We start from the raw sequence: 11,112 nt of genomic DNA on the forward strand, positions 1-11,112 counted from the left end.
TGACACCATCTCTCCAAGACTTTAATAATTTTTCAAATATCACGCATATGGAGACAAGTTTGTTCCCTATTCCAAGCCAAAGCTGAATATTGTACATTTTTCAGAACTTTTAATTTTATAATTTTTATATATGTTCTTTGATAGTTTAAAAATATAATACAGACTTCTATAATAATTGCAAAATAATTTCACCAGGGCAGCATTTTTTTTTTGGATCAGTTATATACAAACATCTGTACGGATGATTTTGCTCAATTTATTGGAGTCTATTTGGTTAGGACTAAACTTAAATCTGTTAATACGTTCAAATATCCCTGAGAGAATATAAATTGGTGCAGTCACTATGGAAAACAGTATGAAGGTGCCTCAAAAAACTAAAGATCGAGTTACCATATGATCCTGCAATCCCACCCCTGGACATATATCAGGAGAAAACTGTAATTCAAAAAGATACACGCACCCCAATGTTCACTGCAGCACTATTTACAATAGCCAAGACATGAAGACAACCTAAATGTCCATCAACAGATGAATGGATAAAGAAGATGTGACACATATATACAATGGAATACTACTCAGCCATAAAATAGAATGAAATAATGCCATTTGCAGCAACATGGATAGACGTAGAGATTACCATACTAAGTGAAGTAAGTCAGACAGAGAAAGACAAACACAATATGATATCACTTATATCTGTTATCTAAAATATGACACATGAACTTATCTACGAAACAGAAACAGACTCACAGACATAGAGAACAGACTTGTGGTTGCCAAGGGGGAGGGAGGTGGGGGTGGGATGCAGCGGGAGTTTGGGATTAGCAGATGCAAACTGCTATATATAGAATGGTTAAACAACAAGGTCCTACTGTATAGCACAGAGAATTATATTCAATATCCTGTGATAAACCATAATGGAAAAGAATATGAAAAAGAATGTGTGTGTATGTGTATGTGTGTGTGTGTGTATATATATATATATATATGTATAACTGAATCACTTTGCTGTACACCTGAAATTAACACACTGTAAATCAACTATACTTCAATAAAATAAATTAAAAATAAATTAAAAATAAAAACCAAGTATCCCTGAGAAACTTATATTTCATGAGGCATTTTATTTTAAAGCTATTAAGTAAACTGATATTTTAATTTAATTTTGTATATACAGTTAACCCTTGAGCAATGCAGGAGTCATCCGTGTATAATTTATAGTCAGCCTTCCCTATCCCTGGTTCCTCAGCATCCGGGGATTCAACCAACCTGGGACCATGTAGTACTGCAAGTATTTACTATTGAAAAATATCCACATATAAGTGGACCCATGCAGTTTCAAACGCATGTTGTTCAAGGATCAAGTACTTTGCTACTGATGAGTATTCACCTTTCATAAAATTCAATCATTCACTCAGGCATAACTAAACATTAGGATGGGGGAGCAGTCAAGGCAGAAATGTACTGAGAATTCTGCACAGCAGTAGTAATACCTCCCTATCAGTATTCTTGGGAGAGGGCCGCAATGAGGAGCTTACTTCTTTAAATGGAAAAGTATTTTTTCCATATTATTCTATGCAGAAATTTTTCTAATATATAGTACACACATTTCCCTGATTTCCTAAACAGTGGCTAGAAATATTAAACTTTGCTTCTCTTTGATGATTCATTTTCATCAAATAAAGGGAAGAGTAAATGAAATAAGCCAGACACAGAAAGACAAATATCGTATGATCTCACTTATGTGTGGAATCCAGAAAAAGAAAAGTCGAACTCATAGTAACAAAGAGTAGAACAGAAAGGTGGGTGCCAGAGGCTAGGGGGTAGAGGAAAATGGGGAGATATTGATTAAAGGGTACAAATTTTCAGTTATAAGATGAGTAAGTTCTGAAGACCTAATGTACAGCATTTTGACTACAGCTAATAATACTATATTGTTTACTTGACATTTCCTAAGAGAGTGGATCCCAAGTGTTTTCACCACACACAGAAAAAAGGGTAACGGGATAGTTTGACTGTAGTCATCATTTCACAATGTATCCATATATCAAGACATCCCATTGTGCACCTTAAATATATACAATTTTATTTGTCAGTCACACCTCAATAAAGCTGGTGGGAAAAAGCATTTTGGTTATGTAGCTGTGACTGCCCACCTCCAAGGAGCTCCAAATTTTACTGTACTTGTTTGAACGACTGCTTTTACAATTTTATTTTCATTTTTGTTGGTTTGTTTCTTAGTTTACCTATTTCTCCCATACTGTCAGGTCATTATTTGCAACATATTTTTACTGTTAACGTGCCCATCTCTAGCCTCCTGTAGTCCCGGAGGCAAACACAACACATGGCCCATGGGGGGTGCTTATAGTAGGCAGAATAATAGCAAAAAGACAGCCACGTCTTAATTTTCTTGGAATTTGTGACTATATTGACTTATATGGCAAAATGGACTTTGCAGATGTGATTAAGTGAAGGACCTTGATGTGGAGAGATTATCCTGGATTCTCTGAGTCCCATCTAATCACACAGGTCCTTACAAACTGAGAACGTTTCCAGCTCTGGTCAGAGAGATGCAGTGATGGGAGAAGGGTCAGAAAGATGTGACACGACAAGGACTTGACTTGCCATTGCTGGCACTGGAGATGGAGGAAAGGGGCCAGGAGTCAAGAAATGCAAGTGGCTTCTAGAAGCTGAAATAAGGCAAGGAAACAGTCTCCCTTAGAGCCTTCAGGAAGGCACAGTGTCATCGACACCTCGCTTTTAGCCCAATAAGCCCCATTTTGGACTTCTGAATCTCCAAAACCATAATATCATAAATCTGTATTGTTTTAGGTCACTAAATTGGTGGTGATTTATTCCAACAGCAAGAGAAAAATAAATCAGAGCTCAATAAACTTACTTTCTGGGTGAATTACTGAATGAATGGAGCAGTGTGCAATGTTCAAGCTGTTCCTGGTAAGGAAAACATACTGCCCCGCCAGTATTCTGGGCCCCCAACGCCTGTTTTAAGCAAAGCAGCTCAGTTTTTTTTCTGTTCTATTTGTTCATGCTTCTGGGTAAAATTTTGTTCGAACAAAGGTTTCCAAGGGCAAAAAAGAAAAAAAGTTCACGCTTTTGAAAACTGGTAGTGTGATGGCAGGGTATAGAAGATGGATCCAGAAAACCTCTGAGCCCCACCATGTGACCTCAAACACGCCAGTGAATCCTTCGGAGTATCTGTTTATCAGTCTCTAAAATGAGAATCGTTTTTGCCTTACCCATTCATGGAGTGGTGGTGAGAATCTTTTCAAACCACAGGTGTTGTGCAATGATTTGCTGTGTGGATTATAGGTTTTGGATTGTCTAGAAATCAGGGAAACAAGTGCTTAAAAACCATACAAATAAGAGAGTCCGGGAAAGGACTTCATAGAATCAATCTTGCATGAACAAAGAGTCTGACCTTTAGTACATGGGTATGTTGATGCTGATTTGGGAGTCAGGTGCATTTTTCAATTTATTTCTTAGTTCTCAACTGTGTTGAGAGTAGCTTCGGTTAATAGACAATTGACTTCCAATGGAGTTTTCTCTCTCTTCCTCTTTCTCTAACTTCTGGAGACTCCAACAAGGGTATTCGGGTGCCTGAACATGTGGGCAGGTGCGCACACACACATCGTATTAGATAGAAAGCTGAAGCGAAATGTCCCTGCATTTGTGACTTCTGCTCTAAAATGTATCGTTTCCATTTGGGTAATCATCTCTTGCTGTTTTTTCTGTAACACTCTCTGCTTCTGCATATGACATTTTTCTTTGGCTACTTTGTTTTTAGCATCGTACAACTCTTCTCTCTAGGTCACGCTTGTTGTGTGATAACCTCTCATTTCACGATAACCTCTCACTGCACGGTCACATTAAACTAATCTTATTGTCGGCAGTTCTAGATTTTTTTAAATTTAGAGGCATGCGTCAAAAGTGTCCCCCATGTACTCTGCACAACACACAAAATTCCAATAACCCTTTCATTGCTAAAAGTTGCCTTCAATTTATTTACATGATGAAAAAACTAATGAGAAATCCTTATGCACTGTTAGAACTAAAATATGCAGTAGAAACAGTCGTGGCGGAGGGAAGAAATAGTGACTAAAATACACACTCAATTGTGAATGACAGATATAGCAGGTCTCTTTCTGGGAGCAGGTTTTAACAGTGGCAGATGGTACTGAAAAGGAACTTTAAAAGGGAAAATTTACAGGAAGACAAGGCTGGAGACTCTGAAGGCAAAAGTCTTCCTTAAATCTCATTTTTGTTGAGAACCAATCTCAACAGACCCCAGTGGAATATTCACCCATTCATCAATTCTTCCTGAGCATAACAGCCTTCCTTACAATAAAAAGCCACATGCCAGAGAAAGGAACTGCAAAGCCCCCCTAAAGCAAACTATTTACTTGATCTGAACATATGTTATTACACAGAAGTCAAGTTGCAGACTCCTTTCCTTTAGTAGAAACTAACATGCATGCAGCCCAAGAACATCAGGGCAACATATGCTGTTCAGGAAACCAGAAGATTCCAATCTTCTAAACTTGGGGAAAAAAAACAAACTTTTCTAATGACCATGAGAAGTGGTTATAAAATATTCATTGACAGGATCCACGTTACAGACTTCCCAAAGTCGAAAAGGTATGTGGGGCATCTGTGTAGCTCGTTTTCTTTATGCAGAGAACTACAAAATAGTACTAGGACTGCCCTGAACAAAACAGCAGCTGCTGCCAGAAACAACATTCATCTCTTCTTTAATCTCGCCTGCCAGCTAGCCAAGCAGGCAGTTCCCTTGCAGCCCAAATGTGCTTTGGAAGAGAGCCAACTGGCTCAGCTACCCAGAGCCAGGAAAGCAAGTTACCAAGATACAGGTATAGGAATTAGTCCTGAGTTCAGATTTTCTGCGGTCATAGGAACCATACCCTCCCAAAATAATCTTAACCTAAACCAACAACAGACTGTCGGTCAGTGAATAACGGTTTAATTCTATATGACTTCTTCCTTAAGATTTTTTATTGCTCAACAAGATTTTACCATTCAACATTATGAAGGAAATACCTAAGCAACTTACACTGACTCAAATTCTTCTCTACTGATTTTCCAGTAATCTCGAAGGGTCAAAGGAGACCGCAGATTGGTCGTTTTTAGTGCTATGAGGAAAGGAGACATTAACAGGCCAATTAAGTGCAACTCAAACCAGCTTGAAGTCCAAGTTGGTCCACTAAAATCCTGTAAAGTTACTCACTCTTCCGCCTCTCTCAATGCAGATCTTTTTGAGAAGGAGAATATTTGGAAATATGGGTAAGTATGCTCTTATAACAAAATCTGAACATCCTAGAAGTGAATTGCTTAATAGAAAAAGGTAGACAACGGCTTTAAGGTAAAAGGAGAACTTAAGGATTTCAAGGTATTCAATCTATAGGAAAAAATGGGGAGACGGGGAGAATTACCCTGTGACAGTTCATCCTTATTCTATATTTAAATGCTACTTAATGACTCATGCGAAATGACTCACATATATTGTGAGTCAATATATTTCCCACATATATGTGGGAAATGACTCACATATATTGACTCCTACTAAGGGCCACACATAGCAGTTTGCAGACATTATTTCGTATCATCTTCCCATCAACCAGGTAGATTATTTTTATCCCATTTTGTAGGTGAGTAACACATGATTCAATGAGATTAAGTAACTTGTTTATGGCTACACTGCTAGTAAATCCCTGGACCAAGTTTATTCTTTTAATTTAATTTTATTGAAGTATAGTTGATTTACAGTGTTTTAGGTATACAGCAAAGTAATTCAGTTGAATATATATATTCTTTTCCATTCTTAGGTTATTACAAGATATTGAATATAGTTCCCTGTGCTATACAGTAGGTCCTTGTAGTTTATCTATTTTATATATAGTAATGTGCATCTGTTAATCTCAAATTCCTAATTTATCCCTCCCTCCCTTTCCCCTTTGGTAACCGTAAGTTTGTTTTCTATGTCTGTGAGTCTATTTCTGTTTTGTAAATAAGTTCCCTTGTTTCTTTCTTTCTTTTTTTTTTAAGATTCCACATAACAGTGATCTCATATGATGTTTGTCTTTCTCTGTCTGACCTACTTCACTTAGTATGATAATCTTTAGGTCCATCCATGTTGCTGCAAATGGCATTATTTCATTCTTTTTTATGGCTGGGTGACATTGCATTGTGTATATGTATCACATCTTCTTTATCCATTCATCTGTTGATGGACATTTACGTTGTTTCCATGTCTGGGCTCTTGTAAATAGTGCTATAATGAACATTGGGGTGCATGTATCTTTTTGAATTACAGTTTTCTCTGGATATATGCCGAGGAGTGGGATTGCAGGATCACATGGCAACTCTATCTTTGGCTTTTTAAGGAACCTCCATACTGTTCTCCATAGTGGCTGTACCAATTTACATTCCCACCAAGAGTGTAGGAGGGTTCCCTTTTCTCCATACCCTCTCCAGCATTTATTATTTGTTGACTTTTTGATGATGGCCATTCTGACTGGTGTGAGGTGATACCTCATTGTAGTTTTGATTTGCATTTCCCTAATAACTAGCGATGTGGAGCATCTTTTCATGTGCCCATTGGCCATCTGTATGCCTGGACCAAGTTTAAATCAAGACTAGAAAGAAAAACACTGGGCCAATCAGATAATAAAACTGACTTCATTTATATCTAATGAACAATTAAGTTTCATGTACAATGCCTATGCTGTGGACAGCATATAGGTCTCTTGAACTGCATCAATTTCTAATTGAAACAACAATGTCAAATTATGACCAGGCTGGATTAACAAGTAGTGCATGTAAATCAGGTTATACTTGCAGTAGCTTAAAAAAAAAAATGCATAGCTAGAGGGAGAGGAGAGCTCAAAAAAAGTGATAAGTGGTTCTTTCTGATAAAAACAAAACTGAGTGCTTTCAGACTTCTAAGAAGAGCTATTTATGCTATTTATTCATTCAACAGACACATATGGAGTACCTGATAATTACAGAAGGTAAAGATACAGAAGATATGGTCACGGCCTCAGGAAGCTCAAGCTCTTGGCAAACACAGCAGGTGGAGTATCTAAGAAGGGAAGGGCCCAGAGGGACAGCTAAACCTGACTTTGGGGTCGGGGAGGGAGACTGAGGGAGGGGCTCAGAGATAGCTTCTGGGAGGAGACATCTTTTCCAAAGGTGAGTGGAAGGTAGCCAGGTCAAAGGGAGCTGGGGCAAAGACCCCTGACAGAGAAAGTAAAGAAGCAGGTGCCCACAGAAGTGAGGGAAGTGAAAAATGAGTTTCAAGGAATAAGCAACAATAGATGAGGCTAGAAAGATATGCAGAGGTCCTCCCAATTTTGCTAATTGATTTGGATTTTATCTTAAAGGCACTGGGGAGCTCCTGGCAGACTCTAAGCAGAGGAGTATCAAGATCTGATTTATTTTTGAAAAGTTTATCAGTCATCAGAATGAAGGATACGTGGGGTGGAGGGGGGCAGCCAAAACGCCTGCGGGCAGGAGGTCAGTTAGGAGGTCAATGAAGTTATCCAGAGGCCACATGAGGAGGGCCTTAACTAGCAAATGGCAGTGGGAATGGAGAGAGACAAATTTAAGAGGATGTAGAAGTAAAAAGGAAGAACTTGGGTGACTGACAGAAAGCGTGTAGGGTATCAGGGGGAGAGTCACAAATGACTTCTGTGCTCCAGTTTGGGTGACTGAGGCAGAAGTGGTGCTATTCCCTGAGCCAGGATATGTAGCAGAAGTGGCAGCTGGGGATTGGAAGTTATCACACAAAACCCTGGAGAATACCATTATATAAGAAGAAAAAATTATCTGCATAGGAGACAAGAGAATGAGAAGCCAAATACATGAGAGGCAAATCAGTTGATTTGGGGGTACTGTGGCCAATAGGAAAAAAAAGTACCAAAGGGAGAGTATAATCAATAAAATAAGCACTGAAAATATGTCAACCTGTTGGTTGTTGAAGAGGACCTAATGGAGCTGACCTTGATGAGGACAGTTTCCATGGAGTGAGACCATGCAGGATGAACCATAGGGGTCAGTGAGAGTGAGGGAATTTCAAGGGCATACTACAACAGAGTGGTAATGTCTGGAAGGGCTAGAAAGTTCAGTTCAGTCTTGGTAGATGAGAAGAGACATCTCTGAAAGAAGGGGGCTAAAATGATAAACCAAGCCTTCTTCCTCCTTAAATAGCCTGTGCATGGGGGAACCCACCTGTGGTTAAGGAGAACCAGGTTAGCTCAGAGACTTTGCCCCTGTGTGAAAATACCTACAAAGGATTTCTACCTCAGGCTAGAATGTAGGGTCTAGGTATTCAAGTTTTATTATTTTTAATAGAGGCATACGTGATAGAATAAGTATTTGTGCCAGCAGTATAGATTTCATCAGAAACAATGGTAATAGATAGGTCATTAGCTATTCATAAATATAGGTCTTCAGCAGTTTTATAAATGCAGAGGGAGGGCTTCCCTGGTGGCGCAGTGGTTGAGAATCTGCCTGCCAATGCAGGGGACATGGGTTCGAGCCCTGGTCTGGGAAGATCCCACATGCCGCGGAGCAACTAGGCCCGTGAGCCACAATTACTGAGCCTGCGCGTCTGGAGCCTGTGCTCCGCAACAAGAGAGGCCGCGATAATGAGAGGACCGCGCACCGCGATGAAGAGTGGCCCCCACTTGCCGCAACTAGAGAAAGCCCTCGCACAGAAACGAAGACCCAGCACAGCCATAAATAAATAAATAAATTAAAATAAATTTTAAAATGGTTAAAAAAAATGCAGAGGGAAAGGATGTATTTTACAGATATGAGAGTTGATGACTAATTCTAATCAATATTATGAGAAGATGACATGTAACAAACCAAACTGGTCTAGAAAACTGGTGGGTGCGAGTTCACCATTGAACCTAGATTTACATATCTGTTGCCAATTCTTTTTGCTATAAGTGTTTATTTTCAAAAAAAAAAATAAGAGCGACAGGCCCTCAACATTGGCAAGTACAGGAATATCGCCAGAAAAAAAAAATGACAGTTCTGAAATCCACATACCCAAATTCAGCACTTCGTGGGCACTGATTCTTTGGGGATGGCATTGTTCACTATTATGTCAATTAGTTGCTCTTAAAATTGAACCATGATGACATGCAATCTGAGGGTTGTAGCTTTCCAAAAACAGCTCCAAAAACCTAAATCATGATTTGTATTCTTCCAACTGTGTGACTCTCTTCTGAAATTGTGATCTCCTGTAAATCAAAAGTTCTGCAAAATCTGTACAATCTTCTGAACTCCAAACAACTGAGAGATGGAAAATGAGCGTGGGCTCCACGTGCTGACTCCATGCACTGAATTTGGACTGAATGCCTTAACTTCCTAGAACTTCTTGTGTTTTTTTCCCCTATGGCTGTAATTAAATGTGCTCAGATGTTTTGTCAGATCAGCTACTGGGAGTCTGACAAGTTTGGTCTCACAGGCCCTTTTAATTTTTAAGAAGACTCAATCTGAGGAAGCAGCTCAGGAAATCTCCAACAAAAGTTTTTGTTTGTTTGTTTCCCACCTGGGTTTTTGGACTACAAATAAACTAAACCTTCATACTCTGCTGGAACTGTTCCAAGTAGCATCAAAACAAGGGGGTCAAAGGCCTGAGCTCAAAGGACACTCACAATCTTGATCATTTTCTCCATCACATCAGATGACAAGCCAGATTTGCAAAGGTCACTGTATGAGCTTCCCTGATTATGCGATGTGTGCTGTACATACCAAGTGCCTCTGGTTGAACTGAAAAAACTGTTGAAATGTACCCCTTCATGGAAGGTGCCCCAACTGAAACAAGGGGAGTTGCTGTCTTATGTTTAGATCAAAGTGTAATCATCTGGGGGTATTTATTTAGAATGCAGATTCCTGGGCATCATGTGGAATCCAAAATTCTGAAGGTCCATCTCAGGAATGTGTACTTTTAATTTTTATTTTTTTTAATTTATTTATTTATGGCTGTGTTGGGTTTTCGTTTCTGTGCGAGGGCTTTCTCTAGTTGCGGCAAGCGGGGGCCACTGTTCATCGCGGTGCGCGGGCCTCTCACTATCGCGGCCTCTCTTGTTGCGGAGCACAGGCTCCAGACGCGCAGGCCCAGTAATCGTGGCTCACGGGCCTAGCTGCTCCGCGGCATGTGGGATCTTCCCAGACCAGGGCTCGAACCCGTGTCCCCTGCATTAGCAGGCAGATTCTCAACCACTGCGCCACCAGGGAAGCCCAGGAATGTGTACTTTTAACAAGATTCTTAGGTACTCTCTGAAGTCTTAGACATACTATTTTAGGCTGTACTAGCTCATGGGTGCTATATCATTAGAGAAGACAAAAATGTCTGAAAAGGTAAATGAGGTTGCATTTGGTTCAAGGGCTACATATTAGATACTCCTGATTTAGAGAAACTGGGAAAAAGAAAAGTTAAGTAATGAGTGTAGAGGATACTGTGAGTTGACTCAATTCCCATTCCCGCTCTCTCTGAGCATATTCTTCTATGCTGTAGTGGCTGCAAAATTAAAATCTCCATGTCTTGGACTCCATTGCAGTTAGCTAAAGTTGCAGGTATGACTTAGGTTTCAGCAGTCAGGCACAACTCTGCAAGATTCGATGTGGAAAGAAAATCCTGGAGAAGAGAAGCTGGATGGATGCAGGGGAGGCACTTTGCTGGGTGGTAGTGAGGCAGTGAGACCCTGCCGTCAGCAGCGGTCCTGGCCGTACAGCACTTGCTGTTATGTAGCTGCTTTACCGATTGCCTTGGACTTAACTGTGTTCTGGGTTATGGGAGTGTTCTGAAATCTCAACCTGTTGTTCTAGCCCTTCCGGTGGTTTTATAACCCATTCAATAAACTTCAATATATCCCTTTATGTTTAGACTAGCTAGAGTAGATTAATTGTCTGCAACTAAACCCTAAGCACTAGGAGAGAAAAATCCAAGTTACTGAGCATTTATTTCTCATAAAGGTCAGTCTAAACTTTCCTTAGGAATTTTCCATTAGTATTTCAAAATTCAAATTGTAAAATAACAATCGTTTAAATTTTATCTTTAAAAGG

The 11,112-nt window shown here is 39.7% G+C and overlaps 1 protein-coding gene and 1 long non-coding RNA gene across 4 annotated transcripts in view; one reads left to right on the forward strand and one right to left on the reverse strand.

Moving 5' to 3' along the window:
- Positions 1 to 11,112, forward strand: part of LOC309609848 — a 298,578-nt gene that overhangs the window by 274,704 nt on the left and 12,762 nt on the right. Inside the window, exon 4 of the long non-coding RNA XR_014233616.1 lies at positions 7,013 to 7,105. This is a non-coding gene — a long non-coding RNA (uncharacterized lncRNA). The remainder of the gene's footprint in view (positions 1 to 7,012; positions 7,106 to 11,112) is intronic.
- KITLG (KIT ligand) overlaps positions 1 to 11,112 on the reverse strand; it is a 92,083-nt gene that overhangs the window by 60,066 nt on the left and 20,905 nt on the right. The window lies entirely within an intron of this gene.

The sequence above is a fragment of the Balaenoptera borealis genome (genome assembly GCF_965194805.1).
Source record: "Balaenoptera borealis genome assembly, chromosome: 13".
Taxonomy (NCBI): domain Eukaryota; kingdom Metazoa; phylum Chordata; class Mammalia; order Artiodactyla; family Balaenopteridae; genus Balaenoptera; species Balaenoptera borealis.